Source organism: Phalangium opilio, unplaced genomic scaffold (assembly GCF_054372755.1).
Source record: "Phalangium opilio isolate 3A_F unplaced genomic scaffold, DU_Popi_V2 ptg000063l_1, whole genome shotgun sequence".
Taxonomy (NCBI): domain Eukaryota; kingdom Metazoa; phylum Arthropoda; class Arachnida; order Opiliones; family Phalangiidae; genus Phalangium; species Phalangium opilio.
In genome coordinates this window covers 1,244,280-1,264,366 of record NW_028324180.1, presented here as the reverse complement: position 1 = coordinate 1,264,366, position 20,087 = coordinate 1,244,280, and the positions used below count along the sequence as shown (strand labels likewise).

Sequence of the window (20,087 nt, the reverse complement as noted above, 5' to 3'; positions counted from 1 at the left end):
GAATCTTTGGGGTCGGGTACTTCTGAACTTGAATCTTTGGGGTCGGGTACTTCTGAACTTGAATCTTTGGGGTCGGATACTTCTGAACTTGTATCTTTGGGGTCGGATACTTCTGAACTTGTATCTTTGGGGTCGGATACTTCTGAACTTGTATCTTTGGGCTCGGATACTTCTGAACTTGTATCTTTGGGGTCTGATACTTCTGAACTTGTATCTTTGGGGTCGGATACTTCTGAACTTGTATCTTTGGGGTCGGATACTTCTGAACTTGTATCTTTGGGGTCGGATACTTCTGAACTTGTATCTTTGGGGTCGGATACTTCTGAACTTGTATCTTTGGGGTCGGATACTTCTGAACTTGTATCTTTGGGGTCGGATACTTCTGAACTTGTATCTTTCGGGTATGGGTTTAGATAGAGCTAACATAGTGTTAAATGAGCGTTACGCGTTTGATCATTTTAGCATTGCTAAAGGTAATTCGAGGGGATAATCACTATAATTAAACTTTCGCTTTCAAACGTTTCTGGGCATAAATATCTGTTCTTCGATTCGCCGGAATATTAGAATTACAGCGTAAGTAAGTTTATACGGTTATAATTTTATCACTGTTTAGAGTAGGGCATCGAGGGGCTATTAACTCTGATTTTATGCACGGTAAATCATTTAAGCATTGTAAAAGATAGCACTATTCACTCATTAGGGTAAGTTATAGAGGGGTTATCCACTCATTAGGGTAGGGTATAGAGGGGCTATTCACTCGTACGATGTGGCTACTATTACGAGCCCTTGGGCCGTCTTGTTAGTTCTAAAATGGTTTTATCCTAAATTAAGTTATATAAAATTGTTTTTAAATTAACTGTAACGCTTCGCCCCGGGAAAACAATTTGGCCGGTCGTGAGGGGGTTACACGCTACAAGTCCCTAATGTCCGATAGCGAAGGGGAGTTATGTAGGCCTAACTCAAATCGTCACTATCGTCCCATAAGGGAATTAAACCAGAGGAAAATAAAACATTCTAGGAGAGCGGTCGCTCTCTTAGATAAGACTTGATACTGCCTCTAATGCTAAAGGAGGGTTCTTTGATTGGCCGTAACTTTTTTCGTATTGTGTATATTGCTTTGAAATTTTGCCAGTGAACTAAAATTTGGGCCCTAGTTTTGTGGTTAAAATTTCAAAGAGATCCAACGAATAGTTAATTCTATAATGAAAAAAGTTGTTAACGGTGGTTTTAGAATCCATAAAATGAATCCGACATTTGGTGAAAAATACTATATTCTTCCATAGAGATAGTATGGGATTTTTTTGTAAAGTGACCTTCTCTAGGAAGGCATATAAAGAAAACTATTCATTCGTTATGTTTGGGAACCATCTTAAATGAAAGATAACAGTCCGTAGATGTGCCTTTCCTTAGTTTTATTAAGATAAATTAAGTTTAAGTATTGATTTTTATCATTATTAACACATACTTTGACTTACGTTGTTTTGGGTATTGGAATTACGGCGTTTTACCACTGTTAGAGACACGCATTTTGGCCCTAATTTTTTATATTGGACTTACGGCGTTTATGTCGTGATTCAAGCCGTTAGAGGGATATTAAGCAAGAAAAACATGGCGTTTGAGATCTTGTAGGTGCTTTGCCCGGGTGCTTGTAGGTGCTTGTGGGTGCTTGTGGGTGCTTGCGGGTACTTGCGGGTGCTTGTGGGTGCTTGTGGGTAATTGTGGGTGCTTGTAGGTACTTGTGGGTACTTGTGGGTAATTGTGGGTGCTTGTAGGTAATTGTGGGTGCTTGTAGGTACTTGTGGGTTCTTGTGGGTACTTGTGGGTGCCTGCAGGTACTTGTGGGTTTTTGTGGGTGCTTGTAGGTGTTTTTGGGTGTTTGTAGGTACTTGTGGGTGTTTGTAGGTACTTATGGGGGTTTGTAGGTACTTGTGGGTACTTGTGGTTGCTTGTAGGTACTTGCAGGTGCTTGTGGGTACTTGTGGGTACTTGCAGGTGCTTGTGGGTGCTTGTGGGTACTTGCAGGAGCTTGTGGGTGCTTGTGGGTACTTGTGGGTGCCTGCAGGTACTTGTGGGTTCTTGTAGGTACTTGTGGGTGCTTGTAGGTGCTTGTGGGTGCTTGTAGGTACTTGTGGGTGTTTGTAGGTACTTGTGGGTGCTTGTAGGTACTTGTGGTTGCTTGTAGGTGCTTGTGGGTACTTGCAGGTGCTTGTGGGTGCTTGTGGGTACTTGTGGGTGCTAGTAGGTACTTGTGGGTTCTTGTGGGTACTTGTGGGTGCCTGCAGGTACTTGTGGGTTCTTGTGGGTGCTTGTGGGTGCTTGTAGGTACTTTTGGGTACTTGTAGGTACTTGTGGGTACTTGTAGGTACTTGTAGGTACTTGGGGGTACTTGTGGGTGCTTGTAGGTACTGGTGGCTACTTGTAGTTACTGGTGGCTACTTGTTGGTACTTGTGGGTACTTGTTGGTACTTGTGGGTACTTGTTGGTACTTGTGGGTACTTGTTGGTACTTGTGGGTACTTGTGGGTACTTGTTGGTAGTTGTGGCTACTTGTAGGTAGTCGTGGGTACTTGTAGGTACTCGTGGGTACTTGTAGGTACTCGTGGGTACTTGTAGGTACTTGTGGGTACTTGTGGGTACTTGTAGGTACTTGTGGGTACTTGTGGGTACTTGTAGGTACTTGTAGGTACTTGGGGGTACTTGTGGGTGCTTGTAGGTACTGGTGGCTACTTGTAGGTACTGGTGGCTACTTGTAGGTACTGGTGGCTACTTGTTGGTACTTGTGGGTGCTTGTAGGTACTTGTGGGTACTTGTGGGTGCTTGTAGGTACTTGTGGGTGCTTGTAGGTACTTGTGGGTACTTGTAGGTACTTTTGGGTGCTTGTAGGTACTTGTGGGTGCATGTAGGTACTTGTGGGTGCTTGTAGGTACTTGTGGGTGCTTGTAGGTACTTGTGGGTGCTTGTAGGTACTTGTGGGTGCTTGTAGGTACTTGTAGGTAGTTGTTGGTAGTTGTGGGTACTTGTAACTACTTGCGGGTGCTTGGAGGCACTTGCGGGTACTTGCCCCGGGTACTTGTGGGTGTTTGTAGGTACTTGTGGGTGTTTGTAGGTACTTGTGGGTACTTGTGGGTGTTTGTAGGTACTTGTGGGTGTTTGTAGGTACTTGTGGGTGTTTGTAGGTACTTGTGGGTACTTGCCACGGATGCCTCTGGGTGCTTGCCCCGGGTACTTGTAGGTACTTGCCCCGGGTGCTCCTGGGTGCTTGACCCGGGTGCTTGTAGGTACTTGCTCCGGGTGCTTGTAGGTACTTGCCCCGGGTGCTTGTAGGAACTTGCCCCGGGTGCTTGTAGGTACTTGCCCCGGGTGCTTGTAGGTACTTGCCCCGGGTGCTTGTAGGTACTTGCTCCGGGTGCTTGTAGGTACTTGCTCCGGGTGCTTGTAGGTACTTGCTCCGGGTGCTTGTAGGTACTTGCTCCGGGTGCTTGTAGGTACTTGCCCCGTGTGCTTGTAGGTACTTGCTCCGGGTGCTTGTAGGTACTTGCCCCGGGTGCTTGTAGGAACTTGCCCCGGGTGCTTGTAGGAACTTGCCCCGGGTGCTTGTAGGTACTTGCCCCGGGTGCTTGTAGGTACTTGCCCCGGGTGCTTGTAGGTACTTGCTCCGGGTGCTTGTAGGTACTTGCTCCGGGTGCTTGTAGGTACTTGCTCCGGGTGCTTGTAGGTACTTGCTCCGGGTGCTTGTAGGTACTTGCTCCGGGTGCTTGTAGGTATTTGCTCCGGGTGCTTGTAGGTACTTGCTCCGGGTGCTTGTAGGTACTTGCTCCGGGTGCTTGTAGGTACTTGCCCCGGGTGCTTGTAGGTACTTTGCCTCCTCCATAGGATTAACATTACACTAAATTTTGGAAGCTCGTAACTCTGGTTATATTAGAGATACGAGGATATCCTTTGATTATGTAATAGTCCTATTTGCCCCTTCCCTCCTTCGTTAACATTTGCTCCATAGGATATTCCATATACGGGAAAAACCTGGAAAACTCAGGGAAGTATACGGGGAAAAGCCTGGAAATCTCAGGGAAATTTGTTTTCCAAAAGTTGTATGAGGGGGGACGTAAAAGGAGGCCGGGCTATTTCGCCTTTCCTCAGTCGGAAAATACGTAGTTTTCGTCATTCGCGTCGCGTTTACGTGAGTTTTCTGGTCCGTGACCAAATAACAATTCTTTTAAACTGGACATTAGGCCAGCGACTTTCCTGACTTGGAATAAGTAAACTGGTCCGTGACCATTGACCGGAGCACGTCGTCTGCTAAACTAAAGAAGTGGATAATTAAAATATTAGAATTTTCATGGGTGGAGTCTGGTTACCCTTGAACTTTCTTAGTAGTCTCGTGGACCACTGACCCCTCCTCCGATTTAATTTTTGAACTGGACCAGGCAATTTTTAAAATGGTCATTTGCCCTGTGTCACCGCCTTATTTCCCACGCTGGCGCGAGTTGCTTTGCGTTGTCGAGTGCGTGATGGAGTTGGCTATGCCTGGAGTCCCAACCTTGAAGGCGAGAGGAATGGAGTGGAAACCCCCATACCTATAGGCATTATAGTCCTCCCAGCATCCTCAGCGGTTAGGTAGGGTCGTACTGGACAAAATTGTAAAGGGCGCTCCCTCTATCTTCAAAATAGAAGCTAGTTCTCATACAAATAAAATGGCGCTACGCGGCAGCACTTAGCAATCGCCTACCGAAGGGTAGGGGCTTGCGCGAGGTACATTGGGAGAGATACGGTGCCGCAGGTCGCCCATCATCATTTCCAATCCATCTCAACTCCCTTATCCCTGTCCCAACCCCCGCAACTTCCAACCACTAGCATAGCCCACTCGATCACGCTCTCTTTTCCCCGGCTACATATTTTGAAGATGGCACTTTTTAGGCGTATTAACAATCTTGGATCATCTTTGTGAACTTTTAGGGTAGCCCTGACTATATTTTGTTTAAGGTTTTAAGCTTAATAACAAACAGACGTTAGTTTATGCTACAAAAAAGTTTGAAATTGACAATCCCGGATCGTCTTTATGAAGTTTTAGGGATATTCGAATTTCATATTGGGCTTATGACAATTTTGAGCTAAATGTTAAACGGACATAAATCAGCAATTTTAAAAATTTTGTAAAATTGTCAATTTGGTCCTATTTCTGGAATTTTTAGGGGGGCGCTTCAATAAATGATTGTAAAAATTGTATTATGTTAATTTCAATAAGAATACAAACTTTTATTGATTTACGTTTTTTTTTTGAAGTATCATTATAAATAAATGTCTGATTGAGTTAAAGTTATGGTCCCCTTATATATGTTTCTGCTTAGTGCAGATTTTGAAAATGTAAAACAGTTTCTTAACATTCTTAATTAAAATGAAGACTGAAGGAACAGATATTAATCAAAAATGTCTTGATTAGAATCAAGACCTAAAAATTATCGATAAGACTGAGGTTATCACTTGTCTGAAGGATCAGATATTAATTTTTCTTTTTAATTGAAACTTAAATGCATGCTTAAGAAAAAACAACGTTCCATTACCGTTTTCCGTTGAAATAAATTATTTTACTGGTAATCAATTTCAAAAATTTACTTATCTCGGCTTTTCGACCACAATTCCTTTCCCCGAAAACATTTTATCATTACATTAATTACTTTTGGGAGATAACGTGTCAAAATAACCTATAAAACAATAAAAAACTGTAATAGCGGTCTGTTTAGCCATAACAACAACCTTTTAAAAGTTACAAGGACTATATAACCCTTTCGAGACTAACAGGACCTGAGAAAACTATAGCTTAACCTGCTACTAGTACGACCAGGGAGAATTGATGTAAACTGGACTTGAAATTTCATCATGTGCGACCTGCGGCCCTGAAACTCTCCAATAGCCCCAGTGTGTGTAGAACATAATTTTTTCGCTGTTATCTGCCAAAATCAATCTTTCTAGGTAGTGCCGCCTCCTCACTTGAATTTTTCATGATATATTAAGGTTTGAACCGAAACAAAATTCTAGATTACTATATTCACTATCATGTCCCTCTGCTACCTTGAAGCAAACTTTCCTCTCTTTTTGCTGCTCATTACCGGTGCCATTCCCTTGAATTTCTGTTCGTTATAGCTACTATCATGAGTTTATTTATTTCAAACCAAAATATAAAAAAATGGATTCTTTTTCCTTTTGTGCTACTTAGAATTTACAAATGTATATAACGTTGTACCGTGCCATATCAAATAGTCTCTAACCATTGTTAGAAACTAGAGAGAGAAATTGGGCAGTAACACTGATCATGCCCTGAACTATGAAAAAGAACAAAACGACGGTTGACTAAAGTACACTTGATAATACATCATTTTGCAAAACCGCGAGTAAAAATGTTACTGTCCCTATTGAATTTGGCGCCATTGGTTTTAGAATAATTAAACTGTTCCACTGCGAAGCGTGCAGGTCACGAATGGGGATGAAACATCTTTAGGAACCTTTTAAAACGCAAAACCATACACGTACTCTCCCAAAAGTAATTAATGTAATGATAAAATGTTTTCGGGGAATGGAATTGTGGTCGAAAAGCCGAGATAAGTAAATTTTTGAAATTGATTACCAGTAAAATAATTTATTTCAACGGAAAACGGTAATGGAACGTTGTTTTTTCTTAAGCATGCATTTAAGTTTCAATTAAAAAGAAAAATTAATATCTGATCCTTCAGACAAGTGATAACCTCAGTCTTATCGATAATTTTTAGGTCTTGATTCTAATCAAGACATTTTTGATTAATACCTTGTGGTTGATCTTTTGAACTAATTCTTTATTAAAGTGAAACGATATTTACGTTGAAAATATTTAAGTGAGATCCAATAATTGGAGGCGCGATGTCACGCGGAATACAAAAATTTTCGCTCGCGAAATTACGTATAAATCAAAAAACGGACCCGTGCCTGGTCCCGCGGAAAACACGAACTAACTCGTTCGGGACGAAGCGGATCTGACCCGCAGAAAACAAAAGGCGAACTTATGGTTCGAGAACCAAACTTGAACTAACTTATTACAACAAACCGGCGTTCCTTCTCGTCTCGGTTTGAGTTTGGGAACAGGGGTTTCTTGGATGGGATAGGAAGGGAGGAGGAGCTTAGATGATGGCGGGCTGAACATAGTCCAAAAAGTGGACCAGGGTGCTCAGCCCTCCATCATCGTCTGCAACGGCTTCAGAGATGAGGCCGCTGCATGCACCCCCTCGGAAAAGAAGGAGAGGATGGAGAAGAAAGCAGGGAAATAGGAAGAGAAAAGAGAAAAGGATAGCGGGGGAAAAAAAGGCATGTAATGGATATAAGGCGAATGTTCAATCGGGGTGTATTCGTGTTTTCATGTTTCCATGATGTCGGTTCCGTAATATGAACTTCCGAGGGCAGAGCGAAGAAAAATGACCTCCGACTGCTGCGCATGCTTGGCATACGTAAGTCGCGCTTGGACGGCGCAAAATTGGATACCCGTCCGGATGAACTGGATAAAGGCGGATGGCAATGCCGTTGGGGATCCCCTCCCAAGCAACGGGGAATAGGTCCCGATCTTTCGGAGGTTCCTGGAGATATGGTAGCTCCTCGAGGAACAGTTTATCATATTCATCAAATTGGTATAGCCTGTCCTGTGGGATGGGAAGGGGGCCATAGTCCTCGTAATACCGGTAGGCCTGAGATCTGAGCGGAAATGGATTTGGCGGTCGTGGGACATCTGCGTCGACGAGGTCTGATATCGGTTGCTGCTCGGGCTCAGGTTCTTGCACTAGGTCAGGCGTGAGGGGTCGTGGGGCGTCCACTATAGGCTGGTCCTGTTGTGGGACGTCAGCGAGAGGGGGAAAATTTTCGGGATCCTGGGCAACAACCTTGGGGACTGTATTGGCGAGATCGGGTTGAGGTGGTTCGGCCTCCTGTGGGATCGAAAGATCCACTCGTGGAACCACAGGCAGTGGGGCCGGATAGAGGAGGGTTTCGCGGCTTCTGACTTATTCGAACTTGTTCCATTTGACGGAAGAGGGGCTTCTCCTTCCGGACTAGTAGATATGGTATGGAACTTCGGCGTCTTTTTCACTGGCTTTGTCGATGAACTAGTCGTTGTCGTAGCTCTCATGCGCTTTCTTCTTCGTTGTCGGTCTTCTTTCCTGTCAATCTCGTCGGAAGACGTACTGAGCTGATCTTGAGGCCGTGGACTATTTCGCCTTCTGTGTTCAGCTTGAGGATGCGAGATGGACGGTTCTTTTGACGACGTGCTTTTACTGCTCGATACTTTGCGCAATGGTTTCTTTCTCCTTCCAATGACTGAAGATGAGGTAGGGGGGTGACTTCTTTTGCGGGGATCGTGGATCTCTGGCTCGTCACTTGAGATACTGCTACTCATCATTTTCCGTGTAGGTCTTGGAGTTGGCTCCGGAGCGATGGACAAAGGGGTTGTAAAACCTCTCTTTTCCTGTTCCGGTTCCGTTATTCGGTCGACATCCGTTGATGTACTCAATTTTCGGAGGGTCTTTTTCTTAGGTTTAATGTCTTCGGTTGTTGACGTAGTCGGGTGGTCTCTCTTTTCTCTCTCAAGTCTTGAAGTTTCCACTGGAACTTGGGGTTCAGGGGTCAGTGGTGTGGCTTCCGGATGTGTTACTATCGGACTGACGATCTTCTTCTGACCTGCTTCCGTTGGACGGACTTCTTCCGTTGGACGGACTTCTTCCGTTGGACGGACTTCTTCCGTTGGACGGACTTCTTCCGTTTGTCGGACTTCTTCCGTTTGTCGGAGAGCTCAGCGTCCAGTGCGTCGAGTATAGCGGCCTGGATGGGAACGACGTCCACATCCGTGACCGCATTAGTAGGATAGCCATCTTTAACGATGGCCATCTTGACAATGCTGGCGACGTCGCAGTAAGACTTAGTCTTCTTTGGCGCCGCCGCTTGTGAGCTAGGCGAGGGATCAGAGTCCTCGGTCCTAGCTCTCTTCCCAGAAAAGGTGGTAGCTTCTCTTGCACCAGGCGTAGAGTCCGTACCCAAAACGTTATTCCCAGCATCCGAAGGTACAGGAGTTCCATCTCGACCCGTATCTCTTACACCCAGTGCAGAGTTCTGGCCACCTTGGAGGGCTTGTTTTCTTCGGCGGTTGGCCTTTCGCCTCCTATTAGCCTCACTCAACTTGGTAGAACCCAGTTGAGGAGCAGGAAGCGATTTTTGGCTTTCCGCCGATTGAGGGTGGGTGCTGCCGGAGGCAGCAGCTCGCCCAAAAGCAGGTTGGGAGTTGCCTCCTTCCCTGTGAGTAGGCTGGGTACCGGTAGAGCCGGCTCCATGCCCAGGTTTGTTTTTGGTTTTGTTTTTTGTAGTAGTAGTATCCATAAAGGTCCCACGAGTAATGAGGCAAATAAGAGGTCACCACCCGGTAGTCCTCATCCCGGGTGGAAGGCTAGTTAAAACGGGGTTTCGCCTGGTACCCCGAGGGGATCGTTCGAGATACCGTAGATTAACTTCCCCGGTACCACACAGCCCTCAGCACGATACCTGCACACCTTGGCTTGGGAAGGGCGCGTATCAACTCAGCCCACAAAACGCAGTGGTTAGCTAGCTCTCACCACCGAGGAGGTGTGATACAACGCACTGTTGAGGACCCAAGCTGGCGGCCGCACAAGCGAAAAGAACGGAGAGCAACAAAGCAAGGGGGGGAAGTAAGCGCGCCATCCAGCTAGCGTCCCCAACTTCGAGAGCCAGGTACATAGCTTACAGGCAGTTTATTGGATTCATCTACAGAGTACTCGGGGAACGTGTGAGAATGGTTATACCGTCGTGTGTAGTTTCAAAAATTAGAGATACATTTCCCTCTGAAGCAGGAGTTTATGCTGGTTTTATTTATGGATAATTGCACTGTAAAAAAGTGAGGTTCATCTTTGATTGCTTAGGCGTGCATAGCCCCGACACTGTGGTGGTACGCTTTAACATTCAAATATGAATAAATTCTTTGCGTTCAAATTTGAATAACTTCTTTACGTTCAAATTTGAATAACTTCTTTGCGTTCAAATTTGAATAACTTCTTTGCGCTCAAATTTGAACAGAACACTATTGTTCAAAATTAAACGCGCACGCATTCATATTTGAACGGTGCTAAGAGGTTAGTATATCGTGTAAGTTTAAGCACGAAACCGCTCAAATTAAATTGGAAGATTAAACGTTTAATATTGTATCTTTATGCATTCATTATTGAGCAACATCGGAGAGTTTGATCAAGCGTTCATATTCAATTGCTTTCGTTTAAAATTAAGCACTTCACCATTTAATAATACATGGTGGACAAGCGTTTGATGAAGCATTGAAATTTGACGTTGAATTTTGAATAGCCTGGAGAAATTTGATTTCAAGTTTCATCGCTGAATGCCTTATGGTAGGGCATACTATATTAAATATAGTAAACACACTGATAAGGAAGAAATCTAATGTGTTTAAGGCTTGTACATCTTCTGAGGGCGGGTGAATTTGAAACACATAAGCTAAAATGGTTGTATTAAATAATAATTCTGTTGTATGAAGAAAGCGTTCATTATCAAGCTCTTTCCGATTATAACGTTGTAGCAATAAGTTATATTATCAAACTATTTGAAGGCCTATGTAAATATATGGAAAAGGTGAAATACGCAATAATCCGTAACATTTCCTTTGATATTATTGTATAATGATGTTTATACAGGCAAATATATATTTAATTCAAGGTAAATAAGCACGTTATAGTAAATTGTTGAGAAGTTATGGTATTTTTAAAGAAAGCTTTGTTTGTAGTAGAAATTTACAGCAGCGGAATCAAGTAATTTTAGGGCAGAATTAATTTTGTTTGCCACACCTTTTGCGATTGAACAATTCCGTTCTCGTTTGAACGCCCATATCGCACTCGATTGAATGCCCGTATCGCATTCGTTTGAACGCCCATAATGCACTCGTTTGAAAGTCAAAAAGTTCTTATTTGAATACCTAAAACACTCTTGTTTTAATACTAATACTAATACTAATACAATCCTATTAGAACGCCAAAACGACCGTATCTGAACGCTTCATTAGCCCAAGGCGGTTATTCAAAATTGAAATTGAATGGGATAAAGATTCATTTTTGAATGGTAATGTGTAAGTTGTTTAAAAAATGAATGCTTGAGTTAAGTTTTTATCAACATGACGGTAGTTTGATCAAAAATAAATGCTCATGACTGGTTTTGAACGCCTAAAATACCCTTTGGTCAAAATTGAATGTCTCTGGTTAAAGGTGAACGCGTCAATAGAGTCTTGTTCAAAATTGAATGGTCACTATCAGTTTTGAATGCCAAAAGCACGCTTATTTTTTACAGTGTATAATAATACCCAAATAAATGTTCAAGTTAATTTTTAATCAAAAATGGCTTGATTAGAATCAAGACCTAAAAAGTATCGATAAGACTGAGGTTATCACTTGTCTGAACGATCAGATATTTATTTTTGGGATAGACTAATCTGCTGAATGTCTGAACGTCTGAACGTCTGAAAATTGTAGAATTCCTACTAGAAAATTCTCCCATCCTACCAAACCGTAAACTGTCTGAACCTTTTTGACTATTTTGCTGAAATGCCGAATTCTAGCTGAACAGTGAACATTGAAATTAAAGTAAGAGATCGTCTGAACCTTTTCGACTATTTTGCTGAAATGCTGAATTCTGAACCGTGAACTTTGAAATTAATGTAAGATAGAGACCGTCTGAACTTTTTTGACTATTTTGCTGAAATGCTGAATTCTGAACCGTGAATTTTGAAATAAATGTAAGATGGAGACCGTCTGAACTTTTTTGACTATCTTGCTGAAATGCCGAATTCTGAACAGAAATGAATGTAAGATAGAGACCGTCTGAACATTTTTGACTATTTTGCTGAAATGCTGAATTGTGAACCGTGAATTTTGAAAATGAAGTAGAATGGAGACCGTCTGAACTTTTTTGACTATTTTGCTGAAATGCTGAATTCTGAACCGAAATTAATGTAAGATAGAGACCGTCTGAACATTTTTGACTATTTTGCTGAAATGCCGAATTCTGAACCGAAATTAATGTAAGATAGAGACCGTCTGAACATTTTTGACTATTTTGCTGAAATGCCGAATTCTGAACCGTGAATTTTGAAAATGAAGTAGAATGGAGACCGTCTGAACTTTTTTGACTATTTTGCTGAAATGCTGAATTCTGAACCGTGAATTTTGAAAATGAAGTAGAATGGAGACCGTCTGAACTTTTTTGACTATTTTGCTGAATTGCCGAATTCTGAACCGAAATTAATGTAAGATAGAGACCGTCTGAATTTTTTGACTATTTTGCTGAAATGCTGAATTCTGAACCGTGAATTTTGAAAATGATGTAGAATGGAGACCGTCTGAACTTTTTTGACTATTTTGCTGAAATGCTGAATTCTGAACCGTGAATTTTAAAATTAATGTAAGATGGAGACCGTCTGAACTTGTTTGACTATTTTGCTGAAATGCCGAATTCTGAACCAAAATTAATGTAAGATAGAGACCGTCTGAACTTTTTTGACTATTTTGCTGAAATGCTGAATTCTGAACCGTGAATTTTGAAATTAATGTAAGATAGAGACCGTCTGAATTTTTTGTCTATTTTGCTGAAATGCTGAATTCTGAACCGTGAATTTTGAAATTAATGTAAGATAGAGACCGTCTGAACTTTTTTTGACTATTTTGCTGAAATGCCGAATTCTGAACCAAAATTAATGTAAGAACCGTGAATTTTGAAAATGAAAATGAAAATAGTGTAACAATGTTACGCCTTTTCTAAAATATTGTTGTTTATCTTCATTGACTTCCCAAATAATAATATTGTTTTTCCAAACAATTACTGTTTACAATTATCTACTTCCAAAATATAATAACCTTTCTCGAATTATAGTATGCCTTTTCCAAAAAATTACTGTTTAGAATTATCTACTTCCGAAATAAAATGACCTTTCTCGAATTATAATATGCCTTTTCCAAAAAACTACTGTTTACATAATAACCTTTCTCGAATTATAATATGCCTTTTCCAAAAAATTACTGTTTAGAATTATCTACTTCCGAAATAAAATGGCCTTTCTCGAATTATAATATGCCTTTTCCAAAAAACTACTGTTTACAAAATAACCTTTCTCGAATTATAATATGCCTTTTCCAAAGAATTACTGTTTAGAATTATCTACTTCCGATATAAAATAACCTTTCTCAAATTACAAAATGCCTTTTCCAAAAAATTTCAGTTTAGAATTATCTACTTCCGAAATAAAATAACCTTTCTCGAATTATAATATGCCTTTTCCAAAAAACTACTGTTTACAAAATAACCTTTCTCGAATTATAATATGCCTTTTCCAAAAAATTACTGTTTAGAATTATCTACTTCCGAAATCAAATAACCTTTCTCAAATTGCAAAATGCCTTTTCCAAAAAATTTCAGTTTAGAATTATCTACTTCCGAAATAAAATAACCTTTCTCGAAGTATAATATGCCTTTTCCAAAAAAATACTGTTTAGAATTATCTACTTCCGAAATAAAATAACCTTTCTCAAATTATAATATGCCTTTCCAAAAAATTACTGTTTAGAATTATCTACTTCCGAAGTAAAATAACCTTTCTCCTCCATTCTACTTCATTTTCAAAATTCACGGTTCAGAATTCAGCATTTTAGCAAAATAGTCAAAAAAGTTCAGACGGTCTCTATCTTACATTAATTTCGGTTCAGAATTCGGCATTTCAGCAAAATAGTCAAAAAGTTCAGACGGTCTCCATTCTACTTCATTTTCAAAATTCACGTTCAGAATTCAGCATTTCAGCAAAATAGTCAAAAAAGTTCAGACGGTCTCCATTCTACTTCATTTTCAAAATTCACGGTTCAGAATTCAGCATTTCAGCAAAATAGTCAAAAAATTTCAGACGGTCTCTATCTTACATTAATTTCGGTTCAGAATTCGGCATTTCAGCAAAATAGTCAAAAAGTTCAGACGGTCTCCATTCTACTTAATTTTCAAAATTCACGGTTCAGAATTCAGCATTTCAGCAAAATAGTCAAAAAAGTTCAGACGGTCTCCATTCTACTTCATTTTCAAAATTCACGGTTCAGAATTCGGCATTTCAGCAAAATAGTCAAAAAAGTTCAGACGGTCTCCATCTTACATTAATTTCAAAATTCACGGTTCAGAATTCAGCATTTCAGCAAAATAGTCAAAAAAGTTCAGACGGTCTCTATCTTAGATTAATTTCAAAGTTCACGGTTCAGAATTCGGCATTTCAGTAAAATAGTTAAAAAAGTTCAGACGGTCTCCATTCTACTTCATTTTCAAAATTCACGGTTCAGAATTCAGCATTTCAGCAAAATAGTCAAAAAAGTTCAGACGGTCTCTATCTTACATTAATTTCAAAGCTCATGGTTCAGAATTCTGCATTTCAGCAAAATAGTCAAAAAGGTTCAGACGATCTCTTACTTTAATTTCACTGTTCACTGTTCAGAATTCGGCATTTCAGCAAAATAGTCAAAAACGTTCAGACAGTTTATGGTTTGGTAGGATGGGAGAATTTTATAGTAGGAATTCTACTATTTTCAGTAGTTCAGACGTTCAGACATTCAGCAGATTAGTCGATCCCTTTATTTTTCTTTTTAATTGAAACTTAAATGCATGCTTAAGAAAAAACAATGTTCCATTACCGTTTTCCGTTGAAATAAATTATTTTACTGGTAATCAATTTCAAAAATTTACTTATCTCGGCTTTTCGACCACAATTCCATTCCCCGAAAACATTTTATCATTACATTAATTACTTTTGGGAGAGTACGTGTATGATATTGCGTTTTAAAAGGTTCCTAAAGACGTTACATCCCCATTCGTGACCGGCACACTTCGCAGTGGAAAATTTTAATTATTCTAAAACCAATGGCGCCAAATTCAATAGGGACAGTAAGATTTTTACTCGCGGTTTTGCAAAATGATGTAATATCAAGTGTACTTTAGTCAACCGTCGTATTGTTCTTTCTCATAGTTCAGGGCATGATCAGTGTTACTGCCCAATTTCTCTCTAGTTTCTAACAATGGTTAGAGACTATTTGATATGGCACGGACAACGTTATATACATTTGTAAATTCTAAGTAGCACAAAAGGAAAAAAATCCAATTTTTTTATATTTTGGTTTCAATTATATAAACTCATGATAGTAGTTATAACGAACAGAAAGTCAAGGGAATGGCACCGGTAATGAGCAGCAAAAAGAGAGCAAAGTTTGTTTCAAGTTAGCAGAGGGACATAGTAGTGAAAATGGTAATCTAGAAGTTTGTTCGTTCAAACCTTAATATATCATGAAAAATTCAAGTGAGGAGGCGCCACTACCAAGAAAGATTGATTTTGGCAGATAACAGCGAAAAAATTATGTTCTACACACACTGGGACTATGGGAGAGTTTCAAGGCCGAGGTCGCACATGATGAAATTTCAACTCCAGTTTACATCAATTCTCCCTGGTCGAACTAGTAGCAGGTTAAGATATAGTTTGCTCAGGTGCTGTTAGTCTCGAAAGGGTAATATAGTGCTTGAAACTTTTAAAAGGTTCTTGTCATAGCTAAACAGACCGCTATTACAGTTTTTTTATTGTTTTATAGGTTATTTTGACACGTTATCTCCCAAAAGTAATTAATGTAATGATAAAATGTTTTCGGGGAATGGAATTGTGGTCGAAAAGCCGAGATAAGTAAATTTTTGAAATTGATTACCAGTAAAATAATTTATTTCAACGGAAAACGGTAATGGAACGTTGTTTTTTCTTAAGCATGCATTTAAGTTTCAATTAAAAAGAAAAATAAATATCTGATCCTTCAGACAAGTGATAACCCCAGTCTTATCGATACTTTTTAGGTCTTGATTCTAATCAAGACATTTTTGATTAATATCTGTTCCTTCAGTCTTTATTTTAATTAAGAATGTTAAGAAACTGTTTTACATTTTCAAAATCTGCACTAAGCAGAAACATATATAAAGAGGACCATAAATTTAGCTCAATCAGACATTTATTTATAATGATACTTAAAAAAAACGTAAATCAATAAAAGTTTGTATTCTTATTGTAATTAACATAATACAATTTTTTACCCCAGAAATAGGGCCAAATTGACAATTATACAAGATTTTTAAAAATGCTGATTTATGTCCGTTTAACATTTAGCTCAAAATTGTCATAAGGCCAATATGAAATTCGGATATCCTTAAAACTTCACAAAGACGATCCGAGATTGTCAATTTCAAACATTTATGTAGCAAAAGCTAACGTCTGTTTGATATTAAGCTAAAAACCTTAAACAAAATATAGTCAGGGCTACCCTACAAGCACATACAAGTACCCGGGACAAGTACCTACAAGCACCGGAGCAAGTACCTACAAGCACCCGGAGCAAGTACCTACAAGCACCCGGAGCAAGTACCTACAAGCACCCGGAGCAAGTACCTACAAGCACCCGGAGCAAGTACCTACAAGCACCCGGAGCAAGTACCTACAAGCACCCGGAGCAAGTACTTACAAGCACCCACAAGTACCCACAAGTACCTACAAGCACCCACAAGTACCCACAAGTACCTAAAAGCAACCACAAGTACCCACAAGTACCTAGAAGCACCTAAAAGCAACCACAAGTACCCACAAGTACCTAGAAGCACCCACAAGCATCCACAAGTACCTACAAGCACCCACAAGTACCCACAAGTACCTACAAGCACCCACAAGTACCCACAAGTACCTACAAGCACCCACAAGTACCCACAAGTACCTACAAGCACCCACAAGTACCTACAAGCACCCACAAATACCTACAAGCACCCACAAGTACCTACAAGCACCCACAAGTACCTACAAGCACCCACAAGCACCCACAAGTACCCACAAGCACCCACAAGTACCCACAAGCACCCACAAGCACCCACAAGCACCCACAAGCGCCCACAAGTACCCATAAGCGCCCACAAGTACCCACAAGCACCCACAAACACCCACAAGTACCTAAAAGCAATCACAAGTACCTACAAGTACCTACAAGCACCCGCAAGTACCTACAAGCACCCGCAAGTACCTACAAGCACCCACAAGTACCTACAAGCACCCACAAGTACCTACAAGCACCCTCAAGTACCTACAAGCATCCACAAGTACCCACAAGCACCCGCAAGTACCCACAAGCACCCGCAAGTACCTACAAGCACCAACAAGTACCTACAAGCACCCACTAGTACCTACAAGCACCCACAAGTACCCACAAGTACCTACAAGCACCCACAAGTACCTACAAGCACCCACAAGTACCTACAAGCATCCATAAGTACCTACAAGCATCCACAAGTACCTACAAGCACCCACAAGTACCTACAAGCACCCACAAGTACCTACAAGCACCCACAAGTACCTACAAGCACCCACAAGTACCTACAAGCATCCACAAGTACCTGCAAGTACCCACAAGTACCAAAGGCAGTTGGTTACATAATTTATTAGTGGGGGGACCTTTTCCAACTTAACTTGTTAGCTCACACAAACCTAGGTCCCCTTGTTTTTCAACCACCACGAAATATGAACCAACTAGCTTTAAAAGTGCTAACATCATAAACTGTCTCTTTACACTGCTTAAATATCGCAGATTGGAATGGTTTTGAAAATTTAAATTTAAACATACTTAGACTTAATTATAGTCAATGAAAATTGCTTAGCGGAATGTTAGGTGTTGTACCTTCCATTTAAAACCGTTTTCAAGTCTAACAAGCGTATAGTTTTTCTAACATCGGAGCCACCGGATCGTTTTTTTTCAGAAAATTTCCCATGTTATTTCTATGGGAAAAATTCCTGTTTTTCAACAGAAGGTGTGATGAATTTTATGGAAATGAAAACCACCCTTAGCAACTTTATTTTTTATAAAATTAACTAATTATTGGATCTCTTTCAAATTTTAACCACATATTGTGGGCCAGAAATGTAGTTCTGTGGAATTTTTTCAAAACAGTTAATGCAATACAAAAAAAAACTACATCCAAACAAAAAACCCTCCTTATACATTAAGAGCAGTATGAAGTCATATCTAAGAGAGCTACCGCTCTCTCAGAATTTATTGGATTCTAAAAACAACACCATGCACTAGTCTTTCGTCTATACCACATAGACACCAATCTGCAACATTATCTTTTACCAAGATCTCATTCACGTAGAGAGAGAACGTTCGAGTTTACCTTCATCTTCGCTACCATCAAGTACTACCTAGTCCCCTCCCTAAAAAAAAAAACCCCGCCATTTTATCGATACACTAACACCGCCTGGTGGACTTTCCATTCATTATTTATCGAAATTGTCGTTCTCGATCTCGATGTGAGGGAGACTCCAGAATTTGGCCGAAATGTTTATTAAAGCAACAGTTGATAGTGCTGGTTATGTCGATATAAATATAGACCGAATAGTAAATAGTAAAATAGACAATAGTTATTCGATTATTATAACAAGAAAGGCCACTATTATTTTCCTTAAGTGTCAGAACAACCAAGGCTTACGTTTGAAACTTCAGGTAAACACACTGAGAAACTAATGTCAAATAAACAATAGTTTTCACCATGTTTTTGATTATTTAATGCTGTTTGAAATTACATTACCTTAATTTTAAATATACAGCAAAACATTGTTTTTTATGTTAACAACTGTGGAAAAAACAGCTAGTTTTTATTTCTCAAACGGAAGTGTAGGAAATGTTATTATTAATTGAACGTTGCTGTTTTCCGGGAAAAAAGTATGCTGCCGTGTAAAATTAAAAACACAGATAGTTACACTATTAAGTATAAATTTAACGTATATTTTACTGTATAATCCACCGTAAATTAAAGTTTTGCATACTATAATTTGAACATTAAGTACTTTACTTTAAACCTTGAAGCGTAGCACTTTATTTTAAACCTTGAGGCACTTTATTTTAAACCTTGAAGCGCTTCAATTTAAACCTTGAAACGCTTTAATTTAAACCTTGAAGCAATTAATCAAAAATGTCTTCGTGGACAAAGACTAGAAAAAGTAAATGATAAGAGAACAAAATGGAATGACCGAAGTAACAGATATTAAATTTTTCAGTTTAAAGACATGATTATAAAGCATCAATTATTTGAAAAAAATACTTATCTTCGTTTTTTTCACCAAAATTACATTGACAGCATTGTTTTCGAAAGAAAGATTCATTCGATATATCCTTTTTGGTATTAACAGTTTTCGAATGAAAAGGATTAGAATATATATCCGAGTATGGATATGGTTTATTTTTAAAGGTTCCTCTTTTCGAAATTAAAACGACTAAATGCAACCGAAGGAAGAAATTTTACCTTTCATCATGATTGACATTTTAAACGTCGCATTAGGGTGCTTTGGTTTTGCGCCTGCATTTATACGACCACGATTCGATTGGGTCCCATTTTATGGGTCGACGATTTAAAATGTTTTATAAATCAATCATCAAAATTTGGATAAAAGATATTATTAACAACAAACTTGAGTGCAAGAGAACTGTTTTAAAAGTTGTGATTGAATTAGTTTGGTACGACTTCGACTTGCTATTTATGAGGAACACATTGTAGAGCAAACGTATAACACGAAACACGTAAATGGACACCGACAAAATGGTGGGCTGTGTATTTATTTCACTATTGGGTTTAGTTTCCAGTATTAAAACGTATCGTAGTTCAAATTAAAAGCTGCAATCCTTTTAAATATCACTAACGAGGAACTGTTTCTATCATGGACCACACTGGAAATCTAGCTGTAAATATAAACGATGCCGCATGTATCTGTTATACAGTAAAGCTTTGACACGAACCATTTTGAAAAGAATGGAAAATTTCATGATACAAAATTTTTGAAGAAATGTAATTTTGGTGAAAAAAACGAAGATAAGTATTTTTTTTCAAATAATTGATGCTTTATAATCATGTCTTTAAACTGAAAAATTTAATATCTGTTACTTCGGTCATTCCATTTTGTTCTCTTATCATTTACTTTTTCTA

The 20,087-nt window shown here is 39.5% G+C and overlaps 1 long non-coding RNA gene across 4 annotated transcripts in view; it reads left to right on the top strand.

Annotated features, from left to right (window-relative positions):
* Nucleotides 1-20,087, top strand: part of LOC149662123 (uncharacterized) — a 421,496-nt gene that overhangs the window by 117,059 nt on the left and 284,350 nt on the right. The window lies entirely within an intron of this gene.